Below are 23,167 nucleotides of genomic sequence, written 5' to 3' on the forward strand. Positions count from 1 at the left end.
CACCCAGGTAGTCCCCCAAACCCTCTAGGAATGATTCCTGAACACAGAGCTAGGAGTAAACCCTGAGCACAGACAGGTATGGTCCGCAAACAAAAAAAAAAAAAAAAGAAAAGAAAACATATTGCACTACTTCTTGCCACATGAAATTTTCCTCAACATTTATTGAGTGTCTTATAATTCAGAGATTGAATTAGACACCATATAGAATAGGAAAAAGGCATGCTCCTTTATCCTCAAGGAACTTGTGTTTCTCACCAGGAAAGCGAATGAAGTTATATAGATATCAGTTTCCTACTGAGTAACAGCTGTTATTAAAGTTTCCATGGAATGAGATAAAAAAAAATATAGATAATGGGCCAGGAGAAAGTACAAAAGCTAAGGCACTTGCCTAGCACAGCACTGTGGCACGATCCCTGAGCACTGCCAAGTATGACCCTCAAGCACAGAGCCTGGTGTGTCTTCCCTCAAAAAAAAAAGAAAAAACCACCGCATAGAATCTCATCACATAACATTATCAGGGGTTATTGGCGTTTGTTCTCTGTACAGATAAATAGTTTTATCAATGTCCCTTCTCCCGACTCTCTCCAGCCCCACCCCCACTGCCATAGCCTTCACATACTCACTTCAGAAGTAGGAATACCAATTTTAGACTTCAGACACAAGTCTCCTATGTGTGTACATGTGTATATGTGTATGTAAAGGTAAAGGTAAAGGCCCTCCCGTTGATCGTCGATTTGCTCGAGCAGGCCCAGTAACGTCTCCATTGGAGACTTTGTTGTTACTGTGTCTGGCATATCGAATACTCTCGGTAGCTTGCCGGGCTCTCCGAGAGGGGCGGAGGAATCGAACTCGGGTCAGCCATGTTGGCCGCTTGTAAGGCGAACGCCCTACCGCTGTGCTATCGCTCCATAAATAAAATACGGGTGAACTAAAGTTTAATCAAGGCCCTAGAATCTTTCTTGTTAGTACTAAATTAACAGGATCCCCCAAGTAAGCTCTCTCTCCCTTTTCACACAGCTGCCGCAGACCCCCTACATTCACTCAATCCACTTAAATTTGGGTCCTATTTTGCATCAGAAACCACAACACACAGACTATATTAGGAGCCCCAAAGACTATCCTTCTTCACTAACTAAAATATAGCAAAAAACAAAACAAAACAAAAACCAGGTTTTAATTTGCTACTTTTGTGGTAAGTGAAGATGTATGTGAGGTAAGTGAGAATGTTAAAATGGAACAGTTCCTATAAATCAAGGAATAACTCATGAGAATTTGGTCATAAATCTGGGCAGTACCTCTCAAATATAATAATGGCCCAGTGACAAGACTAGGAATGAGGGATCCATTCCAACACTTGAATCTGTAGTCACTCCCTTGAACTTGAGCTAGAAGGCTTCCTATTAGAAGCTTAACTGTAATAAGATCGACAATGATACTGATCAATATGACTTTAAAAATATTGTATGATAAAGTATGTCAACATTTGAACTCAGTAAATTATTAAAATATATCAACATTTGTATAATACAGTGAACAAAGCTTTTCAAAATAACCAACACACTTAATTATAAAATCATGGTCGGGCAAAGGGCTCACTCAAAATGCTAGATAACCTAATGGGTTGTAATATAACAGTAGAAAAAGTTCATTTATAAGATCTCAAATATCATATTGAAACTCACTTTTAAGAATTTGACATGTGGGGCTGGAGAGATAGCACAGCAAGTAGGGCGTTTGCCCTGCACGTGGCCGACCCGGGTTCTATTCCCAGCATCCCATATGGTCCCCTGAGCACCGCCAGGAGTAACTCCTGAGTGCAGAGCCAGGAGTAACCCCTGTGCATCGCTGGGTGTGACCCAAAAAGAAAAAAAAAAGAATTTGACATGTAGGGGCTAAAGAGGTAATACAGTGGGTGAGGGACTTGCCTTGCATATGACCAACCTTAGTTTGATCCCCTAATTCATGTATGGTCCCCTGAGCATTGCCAAGAGTAGTTCCTAAGGGGCTGGAGCAATAGTACAGTGGATAGGATGTTTGCCTTGCACGCGGCCAATCCAGGTTCAATTCCCAGCATCCTATATGGTCCCCCAAGCACCACCAGGAGTAATTCCCAAGTGTAAAGTCAGGAGTAACCCCTGTGCATCATGGGTGTGACCCCCAAAAAAAAGGAAAAAAAAAGAGAGTGATCCCTGAGCTCAGAGTCAAGAGTAAGTCCTGGACACAGCAAGGTGTGCCCCCCTCAAAGAAAATAATAGGTAAAGGATCAGAGAGATAGCTCAGGGCTGGATTTTGCATGCAGGAGGTCTGGGTTTGATCCTTGGCTCTGCATGATCCCCTGAGCACTTCGCTGGGAGTAACTCCTCAGTATTGCCAAGTGTGTCCTAAAAACAACAACAAAAAGAAACTGAAATGTCAAGTTTTAACATAGTAACACAAAAGAATATCCCTAATCATATAAAAAGATACTAAAGTAACATCCCTTTTTAACTACATTATTTCTGACATTTTTTTCACTGTTACCTCGACAATAATAACAAAACAGATTGCAATTGATTAAAAGCAAGAGCAGATATGAGACTCCAGCTGTCTTCAATTAATTCAGAGAATTACAAAAATGTAAAACACTGTCATTCTTTCTGGTTTATTTTGGAAGATAGCCATTTTTAAATTTAAAAATGTTATTGATGTTAATGTATAATCATTCTGTTATGGTATTTAAAATGAATTAATATATACAGTTTAAATTTTTCTCAGTTTCAGTTTCTGGGATGGAAATATTGCTAGACATAATTCACATAAACAAAAGGTCTTGGAGTTCATCAATAATGTTTAACAGTTTAAAGTGGTTTGAGACTTAAATGCTTGAGAATTGCTGAGCAAAAATGTTTGCAGTGTAACACAATTGTCTTACATCTCAGTGTCTAAACAGAACAAATGCTTGTTTCTCTCTAGCACAACCAAGCAAGTCTCTAAGACAGCTGTCCTCCATGTGCAAGCTTAGCAACCAGCTCTGTTGTCTCCCCACATGGCTGTCCAAAATGCAGCTGGAGAGGAGAAAGCTGGAAGATGTCACATCAGCTCTTGAATCTTCTCTTGCCTTTCACTTCTCCTCATAACGCAATCAATCAGAACTGGTCACATGGTGATATCCAGCTGCAAAGGGGCTGGAAATTTGTAAGCTTATTTGTGAATATTGGTTGAGCAGCAAATGGTTCTGTATATCTCTAGAACAAAGAACTGGTGCAAAGATCTACGAAAGTGAAAGTACACTAGAGGAATTTATGAGATACAGATAAAGAAGTGAGGCCCAATGGAAGAAACGGCAGGGGAGAGTGGACAGGCTGTGTCAGCTGGTCTCATAACCCTGGGTAAAGGTTTTGGTTGATGGGGCCAGAGGGATAGTACAGTCAATAGGATGTTTGCCTTGCATGCAGTCGATCCGGGTTCAATCCCCAGCATCCCATGTGGTCCCCCCTCACCCCTCTCACCCCCAGCACTGCCAGGAGTAATTCCAGAGTGAAGAGCCAGGAGTTAATCCCTGAGCATGGCTGGGTGTGATCCAAAAGGCTGACACTACCGAGGCAGCAGCAGCCTGGCCCTCATCTAGCCAGGCTGACAACGAACTAGTCTCCAGGATCTTTTATCTTCTCACTCCAGAATCCAGAGCAGATTAACAGCTAGAGGACTTGTAGTGGTACCTGGGGTGTTGCCATTTAAATAGTTCATCTAATAAACACAACAGGTGTTGCTCAGCTAATTTCAATATATTAGCCTTTTTTTTCAATCTCTACATTGGGCCAAATGGGTTTTTTTAATTTAAAGAGATTAGTGGACTCAGATAATCATTAACCCCTTCCTCCTTCCCTCTATCCTTCCTCCCTCCCCTTCTCTTTCCCTCTTTTATTCCTTCCTTCCTGCGTGCCTTTCATTCTCTCCTTTATTTTCCCTTCTTCATTCTTTCCTTCTCGCCTTCCTATTTTTATGTCTTCCCTCCTTTCTTCCTTTCATCCTTCCTACCTTCCTTCCTTCACCTCCTTTCTTCTCTCTGTCCCTCCTAGCTTCCTTCTTTCCTACTTATTATCTTATTTACTTCCTTCTTTTTCCTTTCTTCTTTCTGTCTTTCCTTCCTTTTTCTTCATAGGAAACTACCTGCTTAGTCTTCCTCAACAGTCCCCCACTCTTTTGGGGAAGTATCTTTCCCTTGAACAGAGCAGTCATGTTGTACTGGCTCCCAAGTTACCTTTCCCACCTCTCCCTGTTAGACAAAACTCCCAAACAAGATCTAAGACCTCCAGTCAGGTTCAGTTGTCATATGCACCCTCATTAAAGGCCTCACAAAGCCCAAGTTGCCACACACGGGTGCATGCAAGGGAGGGCAACATTCTCTTTGAGACAAGACAAAAACTTGAGAGTGGATGACCTGGACCTAAAATTTAGACATTTTAGGTTTTCTTCCTAAATTCACTCAAACTACTAACCTAGTAACTCCTAGACATAACAGGGAAACATCTTTTTATTTTGTTGGAGTTACTTGAACAACTAATTTCTGGCTATGAAGGCACAAGGACATAATAACTAGATTATAGGATCAACTTCTTAAGGAAGTAAGGACATGAGAGGGGGATAGGCTGTTTGACAGAGGCACCTCCCAAACAGCATTCAGAGGTCCTGGGGCCAATCCTGGTGGCACATAGCCCAGCTGTTGGGCCTGACAGTTTAGTCAGTGCTCAGGCCTGGCAATGCAGTGCTTTCAGGGCCATATACAGTGGTGCTCAGGAGACCAGGTGGTTCTGGGAATTAATCCTGGGACTTCATACTTGCAAGATACGCATTCCAGTCCTTAGAGCTATCTTCTCAGACCAGTTGGGACTTTTGTTTTTCGTTTTTTGTTTTTTTGGGTCACACATGGTGATGCACAGGAATTACTCCTGGCTCTGCAATCAGGAGTTACTCCTGGCGGTGCTCAGGGGACCATATGGGATGCTGGGAACCAAACCTGGGTCGGCTATGTGCAAGGCAAATGCCCTACCCACTGTGCTATTTCTCCAGTCCCCAGGTGGGACATTTAAAAGAAATATTTCAGAAATATTTCAGGGGTTGGAGTGGTAGTACAGCAGGTAGTTTGCCTTGCATGCTGCTGACCCGGGTTTGATTCCCAGCATCCCATATGGTCCCCCGAGCACCAGTAGGAGTAATTTCTGAGTGCAAAGCCAGGAGTAACTGCTGTGTATCGCCGGGTGTGACCAAAAAAATCCAAAAAAAAAAAAAAAGAAAGAAAGAAAGAAAGAAAGATTTCACCATACTTGGTGAAATAAAGGACAATATAACATTAAAAACTTCAGTAATTCAGCATGATGAAAAGTTACTACACACTGTCTTTTTCCACATAGAAAAGGACTGGTGAAAATTATAGTCCATTGAACTGCTTCTGAGAACTGGATCTATGGAGAAATGAAGACTCACAGGGGTTAAGCAACATGCCCAAAGTTACATAGCTTGTAATGTCAGAGGTAAAATTTAATTCGAAGACCCAACACTTCCCATAAAACAAAACAAAACAAAACAAAACAAAAGTGACAATAGATCTTCCCAGACCTTTACTGAATAAATTTTACAAAGTCTGTTTCTGCAATACAATTCTCTGCCTATTAGTCAATTTTCCTACTATAAAAAAATATTTCACAAGAAGTCCTACTCCCAGGTAAAGTGATTTTGGAACGGACTGCACTCCCTTCATGAATTATTTGTTTCTTTGTTTACTACAAGACCTCATCAGAGTTTCATTGTCATGGTCTGTTTCCTGAGACCTCCCTCTGAGGCACTGCTGGGGAATGGGGTTCTGGGTTTTTCAACTTGAAAAACCTGATTTTCCAGTCCTAGAACTCTGAGGCAACAAACTTGCTGACAAGTACTAACATAACTATTGGAGAGTTCTGACCAGGATGTGGCCTGAATGGAATAGAGCCTCTGTCTGCCATACAGTAAAGATGCTAAGGAGGCCACCTTGCATGCGACTGATCCTGGTTCCTTTCCCAAGATTATCCCCTCAGCACCACCAGGAGACATTCCAGAACACAGAGCCAGGAATAGCCCCTGAGCACTTCTGGGTGTGGCTCAACACCCCCACCCCCAACCATCCAAGGAATCTATTTGAATGTGTAGTAAATAATGCAGTTCCCTAAGAGTCTATTTGACTTACAACTCTGATATTTCAAGCTTTGTGCTTAAAAGTGTAAAAATGAACTTCCCCAAAAATGGTCGGACTTTCTCTTTACTCTCAGGCAAATGCTCAGCCTGCAGGGATACTTGACACTGAATTGGCCAAGAGGTGAGTGTTTGGAAATAGTGAAGGACTTCGTGAATGCAAGGCATTATTGTCTTATCACATTGCCAGGACTGGCAAAGGAGGCCCAGAATTTCATGGCATGGACCTTATGTTCCCCACTTCCCTTTCTTTTGTTGTTGTTGTCATTGCTGTTGCCCAGGTGTGATCACACACATGACTTTGGTGCTCCCCAGGTGGGGAGGGTTGCACCCCAGGTTGCTGTGCCCTTACACTTGCACTTGAGGGAGGAGGGGGTGGGGGACATTCCTTTCATTGTGTCCCTTGCACATATGCTCAGGTGGGGGTTGGGGGGACATTCCTTTCATTGTGTCACTTGCACATCTGCTCACCAGCTTGCTCTCTAGCTGTGAGGCTCTCACTTTCTATTTCAGTGCCTGTGGGGGTCACTGCGCTATTCACACAGGGGCTCCCCAGGCCAGGATTGGCAATTCCTAGCAGTGCCACCTTATTTCGTGGTTTGGTAGGGGCCACATCTCACTCGCTGGGTATGGGGAGCTGGAAATTACTGGGGCACCTAGGAGTGCAGAGCTACCTGGATCACCACAGCAAATGTGGAGGTACTGGCAACTGAATTCAAGACTTCAGTCTTGCACAACAGAGGTTCTAAGTCACTGAGTACACCACCAGGCCCTTCAGTCTGTGTTTTGTATGGAGCTGTTGGAGGAATGTCTCCCCTCCTCAGTCAACACTTATCCAGAACTATCCTTCACTTTCAGGTGCTGGAATTTAGCCCTGAGGAAGACAGATGAGAGTAGGGGTCAGAGAGATAATACAGTGAACAGGTTGCTGTTTTACACACGGCTGACCAGGGTTCAATCTCTGGCACCCTATATGGTCCCCCAAGAACCACCAGGAGTGTCTCTGAGCACAGAGCCAAGAGTAATCCGTGAGCACCAGCAGGTGTGGGCCTAACACCCAGGAACCCCAAAATAGACAGACAAGACTCTCCAGCCTAGAGAAGCAGGAGCGTCTTCAGGAGAGTAAGCAAGTAGGCAAGGTCTCCAGACAAAGCAGAGGGCCTTGGTCTTTTATCCTCAGTTCACCCAAAGTGGGTTTCAATCAGCCTCAAATGTTCCTGGCTAGGCCACTCTCATAGTTTATTGCTATGCAGAATGTCTGCACTGTGCAAAGTGGTACACAATGATGAAATCAAGGGCAGAGCCACAACACCCCAGGCCATGTCCTCACATCTCCATAGCTCTTTTCAGTCAAGAAAGACTTTTGCATTGTCAAAGGATTAGGGTGGGGAAGAGGAGGAAGACAGATAAATTTTTAAAAAAATGATTTCTAAGGACACTGTAGTTCCAATGAAAACTTTGACTTAGCAACCAGTATCTGTTGTGAGAGTCCTCCCTGCCACTTGAGGTTCTTACTGACCCCCTCTCCCCCTCCCCCCCAACACACACACACTACCACCACCACCACTAGCCCCAAGTGAGAACACTGAATCAGCTGCTGCCAGTGAGGTCTTTTCATTCCAGTGTGGATATAACAGTTAACAGAAAACATTTTGGGGCCTCCAAAATTCAAGTACAACTGCAGGGTGTCTGGGACAAACTCCATGATTTCCTACATTCACCAGCAGAGGCAGAAATCAAGAATGCAGGGGACAGGAGTCATCATTTTCCTCATTCTCAGCCTCCTGAATTCTTAGGTACTGGATTGGACCCTCCCCCATTTTCCAGCTGCCCTGGTCACTGCAGAGACAACCTCTGGTGCATGTGCTTATGAGTGATTCCTCTACTAGACTCAAAGGCACGGGATTGTGTCCTCCTCATTTTTTATTTGTTTTGGGGGGGTTGCTTTTTCTTAGTTTTGGTCACACCTGGATGTGCTGAGGGCTTATTCCTGGTTCTGTGTTCTGTGATCAGTCCTTATGGGGCCCAAGGGACCATGTGTGATGCTAGACATCAAAATCATGCAAGGATTATTTCAACATTATTTGATAAATCAATAAGGAGTGAATGGTGGTTGTTAGCAGTGTCACTGAGATTGTTTTGAATGGCAATTCAAGGCCAGCCTGAGAGGAAGGTTGTTTAAATCAATAAATGTTGCTTTGTTAAGGGCTGAAAAGATTGTACAGGGGTAAAGGCACTTGCCTTGCATGCATCTCACCCAGGTTCGATCCCCAGCATAACATGTGGTCCCAGGGCACCACCAGGTATGGTCCAAACCCTATCCCACATAGGTGCTTGTTTGTTTTATCCAGAGTCATTCTTGCCCTGCATATTTCTTATGCTCTTTGAGGTTCCAACTCAAGCATATGTTACTGAGATATCAATTGACAATGACTTCAGTGACCAAGAAGTTCAACACATTTGCTCCCTGGACTCAAAACTATTTGCTTCCCCAACCTCTGTCACACACACTCCTAAATCCATTCAGTTTCTGAAAGGCTGTACTACTCTAAAAGGCTGTCTCTACTTAGGCATATCTTCAGTGATTCATAAACCTTTTTCTGGGCTCTTTTAGTCCTCTAGCAAGAACTTGCTTTCAGAAACCATCTCCTGGTAGCACCTCTGTTGGCTTCTCCAGCTCATTCACTCCATGATGAGCATTTTTGTAATTCCTACCCCATCCCCAGTGCCCAGTGCTTGAAACCAAGGAAAGCTCAATGTTTGCAAAATGAATCAATAATGGAAAGAACAGCATATGGGTGCATTTGTTTTGATAGTCAATCAGCAAAAAAGAGCTAAGACGCTTATAGCAAATAAAGGTGGGGTGGGAATAAAAAACTAGCAAAGGAACAGGTGATGTTCATTAAGGGTTATTGAAAAGATGAGTCACTTGGCAAATCACACAGAGAAGAACTGGGTATGCTGAACCCCAACCCAGTGTTTTCTCAATGCCTTTATCACCTCAGCCACTTTATTTTTGTTTGTGTTTTGCAGCCTTCGGTGAATTACAACATCTATTCATTGTTTGCTGGGTTTCACAATTCTCCTCCCATGGAGAACATGCTATGAGGCACATACAACAATGCTTTTTTAAAAAGATGTTGAGGAATGCAAATGATAATTTGCTTTGCCAACTTCATGACTCCACTTTGAGAGACCTGGTGACACCTGGGACATTGCAATACCCCCAAGCAGACATAGGAAGGCTTCTTCACTGTGCACTTGCCAGGGCTGCAGCACGGGCAATAAGGTGCAATGCTGCCTTGCTTTGAACCTTTTCCTTTCCACTGTGCTTGAGAATCTCTGTGTGCAACTCAGCTGAGCCCTAGAGAAAAGGCACAAGTGATCCCAATGACTGATTGCAAAGTCTAAAACCTATGCAGAAGTAAACACTGTCCTTTCCAAAAGCTGCCCATTTTGTCAAAGGGTTTTTACTTCAGTTATCTTCAGCTAATTTTCCTAGGTTTCTCTTGGCTTTGTGTCAATCTCTGCCACTTAAAATAGCAATTTTTGGCTACTCTATATGTGAAATGTGACTAGTTCGGATTTTGATGACTTAGTACCCAAAAAGTAGACTAGCTTATCAGTGATTTTAATATTGATCACATATTAATATTTTAATATACTTTTAAAATATATTGCTATTAAACATTAGCTGTTTCTTTTTGTTTGGGGGCAGACTCAAAACAGTGCACACACACAGCAGTGCTTGGCCTCTGTCCTCAGGGAATCAATTTTGGCGATGCTTGGGAGTGCAGTGCTGGGTAGGAACACAGGTCAACCAAATGCAAAACAAGCACCTTTTCTCCTATAGTCACTCCAACCCAGGCCTGTTTCATTTTACTTGTTGTTTTGGAGTCACCCCAGGTGGTCTTCAGGGGCTACATTCAGCTTCATGTAGATATAGGGGATTACTCCTGGTGGTGCTCTGCAGACCATATGCTAGCAAGGAGCAAACCTGGCCTCTCATGTTTAAAACACGCATACTAGCTCACTGAGCTGTCTATTCTGTTCTACATTTTTCAAAATGTGGTTGCTGTATATTTTTATATTACCTGAATAGTTTGCATGCAATGCAATGATGCAGACAACACCATGCATATGTAGTAGGCGATATGAGCAGGACAATCATAGGCTGCATCATTTGTTTAAGTGATGGAGGGGAGAGATTAATTTTTTTCAAACAACCCAAAACCTTCTTGAATTGTAAGTCCTGCCATAATTCCCATTTCCATTACTAGCAATTCGCATAGGAGGGAAGGCTCAGAGCTTATAACAGATGACAACCACATCTATAGTATAACATTCATGGACACAATAAACATCAAATTGTCATTTCCTTCTGAATGAAACACTGCATCCAACCTATTGAATTGTCACTCTTGCTTTATGTATTTTCCTCCAACCTCCCTGGACTGGGAGTTCCTGAAACACAAAGACCTTGAGTTTAACATCTGCTAGAGTGACCAGTTATCCTGGTTTTCTCAGAGCTGAAAGGTTTTTCCTACTTGAGACTCAATCTAAACCCAAGACAGCCCTAGACACACAGGATCTATTTGGTCATCCCAGTGTAGGTTGGGGAGGAAGGGTGGTGAAGTAAGAGAACCAAAACCATTCAATATTCCCTATGCTTGATATGTACTCAACAAGCTGTTAAACTTGTACTGAAGCCTGTGAAGGTCCTCTTCTTGCATAGACACCCCTAATAGAACTGAATACCCTCCAAAATCAAAGAAGGATTTGCATTGTGTTTTAAACATGCAGGAGAAATAGTAAAGCACTTGTGGCGCTTGCCTTATGCACAGCTGGTTAATGTTTGGCAAGAAGAAATGCCCAAGCACAGAGCCAGGAGTGAGCACCGAGTACTGCTCGGGGTCACCCAAAAAACAAAACAAAAAATGTTAAAAAATACAATGATTGTCCAGAGACTGCTTTAATTGGAGATACTTGGATAGGCACCAGCATGGTCAAAACTATCCTTTGTCGGGGGCCTGAGAGATAGCACAGTAGGTAAGACATGCAGCTGACCTGGATTAATTGATCGCTGGCATTCCATATGGTACAGGAGTAACCCCTTTGGCAAGGAGTAACCTTTGGGCCAGGTGTGACCCAAAAAACAAAATTTAAAAAAAGAACTACCCTTTGTCCCTGTTACTGAAATTTTCATCTTCTCTCCACCACAATCAACCACACCATCCACATTTTGCTGTTTTGGGGGCCCTTGTCATTACCAAGGTCTCTGTTCAGGTCCTCTTTCCTATTCCTATACAGAAGAGACAACTAGTTGCTTGAAATGAAGGAGTTTCTACATAGAATGTGTGTCAAATAAATATTTGGAATGAGAGATACATTAAAGTGGAAGAATTTTTAAAAGAATTCTACAATGTATTACTGGCTTCCTTCAGGGGAAAATAGTAGTATATGTGACACTTTGATTTTGCGGCCAGTTCAGAAATTATTCCAATGCTATTTCCATGGAATTAAGAATAGTGTCTACTCCAAAACAAAGTCTTGGTTTAAATCCTGGCTCTGTAAATTGTTGGATTTCTTTGGATTTGAGTTCCTTATCTGTAGTGGTAACATGAGTACCTACCCGATACGTTTATTCTAAAAAAGTAAACTAGCTGATGGATGTCAAGTGCTTCCTGTAGATCCTGGCACGTCGGAAGTACTGGATGTAAGTAGCAAACATAGTTGTCCTGATATTTGAGGTCAAAAGAGAAGTGAGGTCCAAAGAGTGAGCACCGACTTTGCAGACATACCTGGAAATATTTTAGTTGAGAGCTGAACAATAATGTCCTTTAACAAGTTTAATTTATTCTCTCTGAACTTCAGTTACCACGTTTGTTAAGGTAGAATTCTACCTTGTAGGACTAATTGAGATATAATAAGTATAGAGCCCTATATACAGTAATCAAAAATAATTGGGGGACCAGGGAGATACAGCAAGTAGGATTTTGGTTTTGCATATGGTCAACCCTGACTTGATCCCTGGTACTGCATATGGTCTCTTGAGCATCAAGAAAGATCCCTGAGCACAGAGGTAGCTGTAAACCACTGGGTGTGACCCCAAAACAAAACAAAACAAAACCCCTGACCTGAAATGTTAAATGCTGTCTAGAACTCAAGATCCAGCTTGACCCCACCTCCTCAACTGTATTTTCATCTCCCTACCCAAGCAGAGAAAAAGAGAAGGTAGTTCTCTACTTAGCCCATTGTCTCTCAGTTAATCCTCTCCAATGAGTCAATTTGCGTTGCTTTGGATAAATTCAGCTTTCCTACACCATTTGTCCTGAGAAAATGACAACATAGAGAAAACGTATGATTATATACTAAATTTTAAAAATGAATTCACATATCCTTGGTTCCTGTTGAAATTACTGCTAAAAGGATCTTTATTTTATGTAAACATGGTAATGCTAGATGGTTGTTGGAATCTAGGACATATTGCAATGACTTGGCAAAACTAAAAGTAACAACCCTATGTTGATCCCAATCTGTTTTCAGCTTTGTCTATTTGTTGTTTCTGCCAGTTGGGAGAAAAAGTCTAGGAATTTCAGTATACAATAAAAAAAAAAGAGAAATAAGGGAAATTCAGGAGAAATGTATGAAACGCTGGTCAGAATCTCCATCTGGAACCTAAATGTGGAGATCTGCTGGTTGAATGAGGGCCCAAGCAAATTCTGTCCAGGTGCAAAACAGGCACCCAAATAAAACATGCTACAGTGAAAAAGACATTCATTTGCTAGAATCAGTGAATGATCCTGTCTTTCTAATTCCAAGTTGCAACAGGTAAGACCGGCCCTACCAGTTCTAAAACAATGATTTTCAAATGTCAGTGTGCATCAGAAATGCCTGAAAAGTTAAGCCTTGGAGCCCAGGCCACCTCCAGATATTCAGTTTCAATGCATCTGCGGCATCTGCATTATAAACAAGCCTCCTGGGGATCGCTTCTGTAGGTGGTCCAGCACCAGCCAGACAGTACAACAATGCTGGTGACCATTCTGCTCTCCTCTGATGAGCCAAGGGCCCAGTCTCCATCTTAACCAGCCTCTGCCCTGATTTTATATCTGTTTTCATATATATGTCATTCTTAGGTGCCATAACTTTTTCTCTTGGAACTTCAGTAACAACAAGACTCTCCTGATCTTGATGGGCAAATTTCCCTGTATCAGGTTGAAGCCTTATATTAGTTTTTGGCAGACTATTTGAAAGTCATAAGTATTGTGAGTATCTCTGATTCTCAAAGAGCACTTCATCCCTACTTCCTACCACTGCTTCACTTCACCTCTAAAGGCAATTGCTTTTCTTGGGTATCACTGTGTTGCGTGGGATTCTATGATATTCTGCTGCTTAGAGAAGCATTTATACATTTGTTTATGACCCAATATCTGAATTTGGTTTCTCAGGTTTCCTCTGCTTCCCATAAGAAAGCTAAGAGAAACTGCCTACTCTGGTTGATTTAGAAAAAGCACAGAGAGAAACTAAAGTGGAAAGCAACTCTTTTGTTTGATCAAAATCACCAATTTCACTGACTTCATTTATGCCCAGCAGCTTGTGCCCAGGACACTTACCCATTTTCTTGTTTTAACCACTATTTAGTGTGACTGTCAGATTTTAATCACTGCCTTTGCAAAAATCCTGACCAATATTCATGCAAATAGCCTGAAAGAAAGAGAAAATAACCTTTATTGGGGCCCCTCTGGCAGCCTGCATCCTGGTATTTATCCAGAATCATAAAGACTTTTGAAAAGACTTCACAGGTGGAAAAAGCACTCAAAGAGATTGATTTACAAAATACCAGTGAGCGCCCAGCCTCACTCCTCAAAGACTTGAGTTTCTGGAGGAGTGAATTTTAGGGGCCTAGGAACAAAGCCTAGATTTGGTAAGCTTAGGCTGAAGCAAAGAATTTCTTTGCCTTACACACAGAATAATTGAAAAAGGAGGCCTGTGAGTGAGGAGTGTGGGGGGAGGGTGCTCATTCTTGTGTTGAAAGCACAGAAAGGGACCATATTTTGCTTTAAAAAAAATTTTTTTTGGTGCAAGGCAGATGGGCTGTTGATTGACACTAAATAAATCCTTGAATAAATGAATCTCTCTAGCACTGGAGAAGTGGTAAAGGAGGGAGTGCGGAGGGGAGGGTGGGAAGTGGGTTGTGCATATGGAACAGATAACTTTTTAAGGAAAGGGGGATTAAAAGCAAAAACCTCTGGGTATTTAATAACTGTGGCATTTCATTCTTACTTTATGCGGATTATTGGGGATTATCTGCTAAAAACAAGAGCCTGGTCTAGTGTTACTGTTTGACTTGCCCTTCCTCCTCTCATTTGAAATTTCTGTGTCGTCTATGATTTTCATTTGGTTAATGACAGAACTCTGGCGTGTGAACAAAGGTTCCCTGATAAATGGAAAGCTCTCCACAATCAACCTTCCCTAAAGAACAGGAATGAGTTTCACTGTCAAATTCAACCTTTCTAAAAATCAAAAAGCCCAATTAGGAGCATAAAACAGTAGGGACCTAAAGAAGGGCTTTTGCCACCAAGTGCTACCCTCCTACTGAATGCCAGTGTCTCCTTACACTGCGGGGGCCCGCCCCCCATTTCTGCAGCCTCTCAGCAACTCCCTGCTGTGAGCCAGGCAAATGGCACTGCCCATAGCTTTGCCTCCAACTTTACAAATTACCTGAGGGCAAAAGTATTTCCAAAGGAAAATTCTTTCCTTGTAAAGGAGCCAGAAGGAAAGAAAATTCTAAACAGAAGCTGTGTTTGGGTTTAGGCTTCTATAAAAACCCTTGCAGAATTCTAGACATATGGGGTCATATGAGAAGGTTAAAAAAATAGATGGGTGCTGGAGAGATAGTTAAGGGGATAGGGCCTTTGCCTTGCATGCTACCCAACCCAACAGTGGTTTTATCATGGCACTACATACGTTTTTCTGAGTTTTGTGGGAAGTGATCCCTGAGCTCAGAGCCAGGAGTGAGCCCTGAGCACCACTAGCTGCGACCCCACACACAGTAAATAAAGTAGTAATAATAGTCTAAGTATTATGATCTCCTGGAAGAATAACTACAGGTGTATATGCTAGTCCTGGTCAAGTTACATACTCAGTGATAGTCTCATCTGGGACAAAGCATTTAAGTGATTTGAATTTTAGTCTTTTTATCTGTATAAGAGAAATAAGAGCATCTCTCTGCTTGGCCTTATCTGAAATCTTCTTTCTTTTACACACTTCACAGTAGCTATTACTTTAAGCTCCCCACTCCCTATGCTGCCCTCCCACCTACCCACAACTTTTGTAAGTCCAACCCAAGCGTCACCCTGACTCTTGGCCTACGTGCTTAGGCATGGAATGAAGGGACCATCTGATGTAACCTGCCAACAAGGAATCTTAACAAACACATGGCCAAGCCCACATGCACCCAAGGCAGCTGTTCCAGGTGGTAACCATAATTTACACCTGACCTGAAGTATTTCACCACCAGAGAGACTGCCTGGTGTCCTGGTCCACGTCCAGCTGGAAACAAAGAGAAAGTGGGTCAGCAGTCAACAGGCAAGAGCCTGGAGAGAGGCCGCAGTAGATGAGGCAGCAGGTACTAACAGGGCCCAGCAAAGGCAGGAAGGAGGAAACCCAGACTTACAGGGACAAGAGAGGAGCAAAGGGGAGGGTCACATTGACTGGAAAGACAGAGTGAACCCAGGAGGGGGAGGACTCTGCAGGAGTGCTACACCAGTGTAGGCATGACTCAGATCAGGAAGGTATTGAGTTTTCAGAGCAGTTTGGTAGAAAGTGGGGAGGAGAGGAGAGAGGGTCCAGAGCTTCCCTCTGTGCCCACCTCACTCAGGGAAGTGCCTGGGGAAATCTAGAACTGATGAGAATCTGTGATGAGCCCCTGCATGGAATAAACCTGACATCTCACCAATCCCCCAGAAAGGGGCAGGGGCAGGTGATCATCAAACCATACCTGGTTCCACTTGATCTGCCCAGCGTGGTAAATAATCCCTGACACCCAATTTCTTGGAAGAAAGGGTGGGGATGGGGGAAAAGCATGGAACCCAGGTTGGAATGAGGAATTGGTTTCTGCAGGAAAGGAAAGTCAGTCTTAAATCTCACCTGGGCTTTCCAGGTTATTTCCTTCTCTCACAGAAATGAATTTCAGGAGAAGATAAATAGTGAAGTAAAACATGTTTGTTGGATAAATAAAGGGGGGAAAGAGAGAGAGAGATGCCCAGGAGAGGACAAGAGCTTCTCCAGAGTGGTAAAAAAGGCAAGGTACACATCCCAGGCAGGGATGTGTAGGTCATTTTTCCAGAATGGGAAAATGTGCCCTAAAGCATGACTTTGGGGGAGATGCAGACAAATGAACACCTTTTCCTCTGCCAAGTTAGTTTATTACAGTCCTCTCAAAATATTCCCAAAGTCTGTTGCTAGGGTGGTAACCAAGAGAGCGAGCTTGGAGCTGTTGGTGGTCTCGTTTTGATATTTTTTAAGTAGCCCTTGTTCCAGTTGTGAAACCTCTTCTCCCAGGGAGTCCAGCCATGCTGTGGGCCTGGAATTCTCAGATGGTCCCTGCATCTGAATCTCATGCCTTTGGGCTGATTTGGGTTCTAGACAGTGTTTTTATACATATGTTATCAGGGTCCCCATCTCTTTGCCTGTAACAGTAAGGACAGGGGCCAGCAGTCTTATTAATAATACGGTTTGCTGTCTACATAGCCCATGTGTAAAAGAAGGGGGGCTTTCAATGAGATACAACTAAGATGATGAGGGAAGAAATGAGGATGTTTAAAAGGCCAGGGGCCAAAGCTGTTGTGCCCTAAATCTTCCCAGAAAGGAGGGACCAGCTTCAGTAACTGCTAAGACAGTTGAAGAGAAACTTGAGAAAGTAATAGGAGGACATGGGACAGGGATAAAGCCCTTAGAGATATTATGAATGTGTTGTTTGGTTTATTCTCTCTCTCTCTCTCTCTCTCTCTCTCTCTCTCTCTCTCTCTCCCCCCCCCCCCAGGAGCTCTAATATCAATGAGATCATGCTCTCTGCATGACAAAAAGCCAGACCACCATCAGTTAAGTCTCAGACCTTTCTTGCTTTGTTATTAAGGCTTGTGCCTAAACTCTGAGTTCTGAGGTTTAAGATTTATTCAGACCTTAAACACTTCTGGTCATAATTCCTTTTTTTTTTTTTTAGTTTTTGGGTCACACCCAGAGATGCACAGGGGTTACTCCTGGCTCTGCACTCAGGAATTATTCCTGGTACTGCTCAGGGGACCATTTGGGATGCTGGGAATCAAACCTGGGTCAGCCTCGTGCAAGGCAAATGCCTTACCCACTGCACTATCACTCCAGCCCCATTGTCATAATTCCTAAGGCCCTTTGAAAAATGTTTTATATCTCAGATAGTCTGTAAAATAGAAAAAGAAAATCTGAAAAACTGAAACAAACAAATGGCAAAAAAATATTTAACTACTGCCTTGCACACAGCTCGCTGGGTTCCTAAACATGCTAGGTATGATACGTGAGCAAAGAGCCAGGAATAAGCCCTGTGCACCACCGGGTGTGACCAATCCCAAATCAAAATAATAATAATACTAATAGAAATAATGAAGATGATGAGAATTTTCTTTTCCAAGTGCTATGTTGAAGGACTCTGTACTTAGATCTCATGACCTTTACTTTTCTCTTTCTAAAGTATAGTAATAGTGGTCAGGAATGTGGCTCAGCAACAGAATGAAGACCTGGGATGTATGTGAAGACCTGGGTTCAGTTCCCAGTGCTATAGAAATAAAATTAAAATCCAAAGTTATGTAATTCCAAAGTCAAATTGATAGCCAGCTCTATCAATGTATCTCCCCCTCATCCCCCATAAGTCTTGTTATGACGGATGAGAATATGGTATGGTCCCTTTAGACCTTTTCCATCTGTTACCATCCTTATTTCTCCCAATTGTCCAGTGAGGTAGGTGCTGAGCACCCAGCACCACAGTGATGAGCTCTAACAGCCTCTTTTTTTTTTTTTTTTGGCTTTTTGGGTCACACCTGGCTATGCACAGGGATTACTCCTGGCTCTGCACTCAGGAATTACCCCTGGCGAGGCTCAGAGAACCATATGGGATGCTGGGAATCGAACCCCGGTTGGCCGTGTGCAAGGCAAACACCCTACCCGCTGTGCTATTGCTTCAGCCTTTCTTGCTTATGCTGCACACCAGCCCTGTTCTAAAAACCGCCTTCCATTTTTTTCACCATTGAGTTTGTTCACCATTGAGCCAGGAAAGAACTCCTGCTTTAGCATCCATCGTTTATGATCAAGAGGGAGTTGGTATCTGGAAGTGCTAAGCCACAAGGCCCACATATGATACCTGAAATGCACTTCTTTGACAAGATCACTTGTATCACTTATATCACTTGTCATTCCATTGTTTGTTGATTTGCTCGAGCGGGCACCAGTAACATCTCCATTCGTCCCTGTCACGTGCTAATGTAGCCCAATGGCATCTGCTCACTCCAGGAACAGGAAGAGCCTCAAACCGTTCATTCAGGGTCTTGACAAAGAAGTCTGACCGTGTCATAGGTGGGCAGCCAGTTGTTCTTTTGATGTCTCGAGGAATCTAGTCGGTACAAAATAAGACAAGTAAACAGAAGTGAAAGGGAGGCAAGCAAGAAATTGGGTTAGTGTGCCTTCCTTACATGCATGGCTTCTTGAGCCGCTTATGTTCCCAGCCTTTCCCAGGCCACTCAGAAGCCAGTGGTCAGGATTTTCTAAAGCAGACTTGGCCAATAGATCACTCACAAGACCCTGGTCCCATAGGTCATGCCATCATCTCTGTGAGAAGTGTGGCTCCTGGGTCAACCTCTGTGCCAACTCAGGCCCTTTGGGGACATTTAACTCTTTGCTACATGCATTGGGAGGTAGCAAGCTGTGAGGCTTTTGCTGATGCACTTGCAGTCATTGTGCATCAATTGTAGTATTGTTAATGCAAGCTCACAAGATTACCGTTGAGTGTTTCACATGGGACTTTATCTCAGTCAGTTCTCACCAGAGCACTTTGACATATGGATGCATTATAATTGCAGTCCTGCAGGAAAATGCTTGGACCCTTACAGGGTCAGTTACACTTCCACGTTCATGCAACTGAAGGTCTCTGCTCTTAGTCACCACCGTATATAAAAGTAACTGAATGTTTTTCCTCTTTTCTGACTGGAACCAGGGAGGGCACAGAAGAGAAGAAAAAAAAGGCCACTGCTAAGCCAGCAGCAGCGACCAGAGAGAAGAAAAAGAAGCTTCCTGATGTGCCAGAAACCCTAAAGAAAAAGAGAAAGAATTTTGCAGAGCTGAAGATCAAGTGCCTGAGAAAGAAGTTTGCTCAAAAGATGCTTTGAAAGGTGAGATGGAAGCTGATCTATGAAAAAGCTAAGCATTATCACAAGAAGTATAGGCAGATGTACAAGACAGAGATTCATGTGGCTAGGATGGCGACAAAAACTGGCAACTTTTACATTCCTGCGAAACCCAAATTGGCTTTGTCATCAGAATCAGAGGTATCAATGGTGTGAGCCCCAAAGTACAAAAGTGTTACAGCTTCTCTGCCTTCGCCAGATCTTCAATAGTACCTTTGTTAAACTCAACAAGGCTTCGATTAACATGCTAAGGATCATGGAACCCTATATTGCATGGGGGTACCCAAACCTGAAGTCAGTAAATGAATTGATCTACAAGCGTGGTTATAGCAAAATCCACAAGAAGCAAATTGCCCTAACGGATAATGCACTGATCTCGAGAACTCTGGGTAAATGCGGCATTTTTTGCATGGAGGATCTGATTCTTGAGATCTATGCTGTTGGAAAACTCTTCAAAGAGGCAAACAACTTCCTCTGACCCTTCAATTTATCTTCTCCCTGGGTGGGATGAAGAAAAAGCCACCCATTTTGTAGAAGGTAGAGATGCTGGCAATAGAGAAGACCAGATCAACTGGCTGATTAGATGGATGAACTAAGGTATCTACCATATTTTTGTAATCTGGTCAGTTAATAAATGACTGCTTTCAAATTGAAAAAATAAATAAATAAATAAAAGTCACTGAATGTTCTTTCCCTCGCCCTACCTCCACAACATCCTACTGCAGCAGATGGGAATCAGTGGCCTCAGGGAAACGTGTTTCATTTGGATAAGACTCACAGTTGATTCCCAAGATAGCAAATTTGAGAACCATGACTCTGTTCCCCGACCTCCCAGATATATTGTCAAAAGTCAAGTAAGTAAAGGAACCCTTTGAGCTTCAGTTTCAAAACTTTTCCTAGCATCATTGTGGACAAAAGCTAAGTCTGTTCCTTCCCCATTTTGGTATTCTGAGTAACCTATATGGCTTCTCTTTTGTAGCTTTGAGTGGGACAGTTGTTTCTGTTGATTGACAGGGATTTAGTATGAATATTTAATGGGCAGGGCGGCCAGTACACTTGGCTAATGTAATATTTCAAGTTCTACTTTCATACTGAAGGGATTTGTCCTCCCTTAATGCATGTCTACATCCTGTCCCAGTCCTTTCGACAGCATTTTCCACATAGATAAAGCCAGTTCAGGGAGTCTCTTTTTCCCAGTTCTCAGTTTAAGACAGCACTTACTCGTATCTTGAGATAAAGTTCTTTGTGCTGACAAAATGGCACTGGGTATTGTCCTGAGTTTTATCATTTCCTGCTTAGCTTTTCCCAGCCCTCTCAGTTATAACCATTGATATTTTGGCTGATATCAGTACGGGCTATCCTTTCTCTGTCTTTTTCTCCATCTTTATCTCTGTCTATCTTTATCTCTGTGTCATTTTTTTCTATCTCTATCTCTCCCTCTGATATTTCTCAATTTGCAGTATATTAGGTTCATATAGTACTTGGGTTTGTCTAAGACAATTAAAGGGACCAAAGCTGTCATCAAGATATATAATCTTTGATGTTTCTGAAAATTCTTAAAAATGTATTTCATATAACTAACATTATAGCCAATGCTTTGAAAGATAGTGCTTTATCCTTAAGATTAGGGACAGACACCTATGTCTTTCCTTACCCCTTTTGAAAAATAATATAATTGATGCCTTCAGATTGGGAAAGAGTAGATAAAACTGTCCTTTAATCACAGATAATTTAATATTATTTTTAGAAAATTCCAAAGAACAAAAAGCAAATTATTAAAACTAAAAAACAGGGTGAATTAGATCACAAGATATAAGAACCACACCCAAGAAAACACCAATTATATTTCTATATCCTAGCATCAAATAATCTAAAATAAAAATAAAAATAAATTCATTCACAATAGACAAAAAATATATAAATTTAATTTTTAGTATATGAAACACATATACTAAAAACTACCAGGCAGAGATAAGACACATTAAATACATTTTTTTGGTTTGTTTTTTGCTTTTTTCTTTTTTGGCTTTTTGGGTCACACCTGGTGATTCTCAGGGCTCACTGATGGCTCTGCATTCAGGAATTACTGCTGTCGGTGCTTGGGGGACCATATGGGATGCCGAGGATTTAACCCAGGTTGTTCATGTGTAAGGCAAATGCCCTTCCTGCTGTACTATTGCTCCTGCCCAACATTAATTAAGTTTTTTTTTCCTTTTTGATTTTTCAAAAAATTTTTATTAGTGGAACACCAGTTTCACCAGGTACAGTTGTAGAGTTACAAATTTTTGTGCTTGGGTTTCAGTGATACAATGATCGAGTACCCATCCCTCCACCAGTTTTAACTGAATGAAAACACCTCCCAGATTCATAAATTAGAAGACTCAGTATTATTAATGTGACAGTTCTCCCCAAATTGGTTTATAAATTCAATATTAGTTCCAATATTAGTTTCTCAAATTATATACTGGCAAACTTGTCCTAATTTTATGTAGAAACCAAAGCACCTCTTTATTTATTTATTTTTTTATATAATTTATTTCTTTATTGAATCACTGTGGGAAAAGTTACAGAGCTTTCGGGTTTAGGTCTCAGTCATGTAAGTATCACACATTTCCCTTTACCAATATTTATTTTTAACCGTGAACCCCAATAGAACCCCACCTCCCACCCCTCCCAATTCCTGTGAGGCAGATGAGTTCTAGTTAATACTCTATCTACTTTGACTAGATACATTGTTTCGATAGAAGATGCACAATTATTGTTTGGAGTTTACGACCCCCTCCCCCAATCAGATATGCTGAAACAGCGTTGTGAAATGATTTGCTTTCTACAGCTTGGTTTAAGAATAAAATGATGTCGCGGCCGCGCGGATTTGGATTTCTGCTGTTTTACTTATTAACCCTGGAAGTATTTCTATTAAAAGTTAGATAGTTAAGAGATTGGTTTCTGTGCTCTGGAGTCGTGGCCGTGCGGGAGAGCCGCTCCTGGGGGGCAACTGGTGACCTTGGTCGGGCGTGAAGGACGGCCCAGAACGCCCCCCTTCCCATGAGGTCCCTGCTGCTCCCACCCCCGGCTCAAACCTGCTGTCCGCAAGGCTCCCGTGCGGCCGCCAATCTTTCTTGTGCGGCCGCCAATCTTTCTTTGCAGAGAGGAGCGGGCGAGCGGGACAACACCCTTTCCCCTCCGGGCAGGCATGGTGGCGCGGTTTAAAAAGCACCTCTTTAAATGAGGCCTCTTATTTAAAGAAGGCCTTTGATTCTGTTGAGATGGAAGCGGTCATTGAAGCCCTAAACAATCAGGGCATCCAAGCTCAATACATCAAGATCCTCCGCGAGCTGTATTACAGATTCACTACCAGGATCTCACCGTTCTACAAAGAAGTAATCATTGATGTCAAGAGAGGGGTTCGGCAGGGTGATACCATTTCACCGAAACTCTTCAGTGCCACTGGCGAGAACATCATGCGACAACTGGAATGGGAAGGAATGGGAGTGAAGATAGATGGTCGGCAACTACACCACCTCTACTTTGCT

The 23,167-nt window shown here is 42.5% G+C and overlaps 1 pseudogene; it reads left to right on the forward strand.

Moving 5' to 3' along the window:
- The first annotated feature begins 15,980 nt into the window (after positions 1–15,980).
- On the forward strand, positions 15,981–20,281 carry LOC130031487 (60S ribosomal protein L7-like; annotated as a pseudogene).
- The last annotated feature ends 2,886 nt before the right edge of the window (positions 20,282–23,167 follow it).

Source organism: Sorex fumeus, unplaced genomic scaffold (assembly GCF_029834395.1).
Source record: "Sorex fumeus unplaced genomic scaffold, SorFum_2.1 ptg000047l, whole genome shotgun sequence".
NCBI classification, from domain to species: domain Eukaryota; kingdom Metazoa; phylum Chordata; class Mammalia; order Eulipotyphla; family Soricidae; genus Sorex; species Sorex fumeus.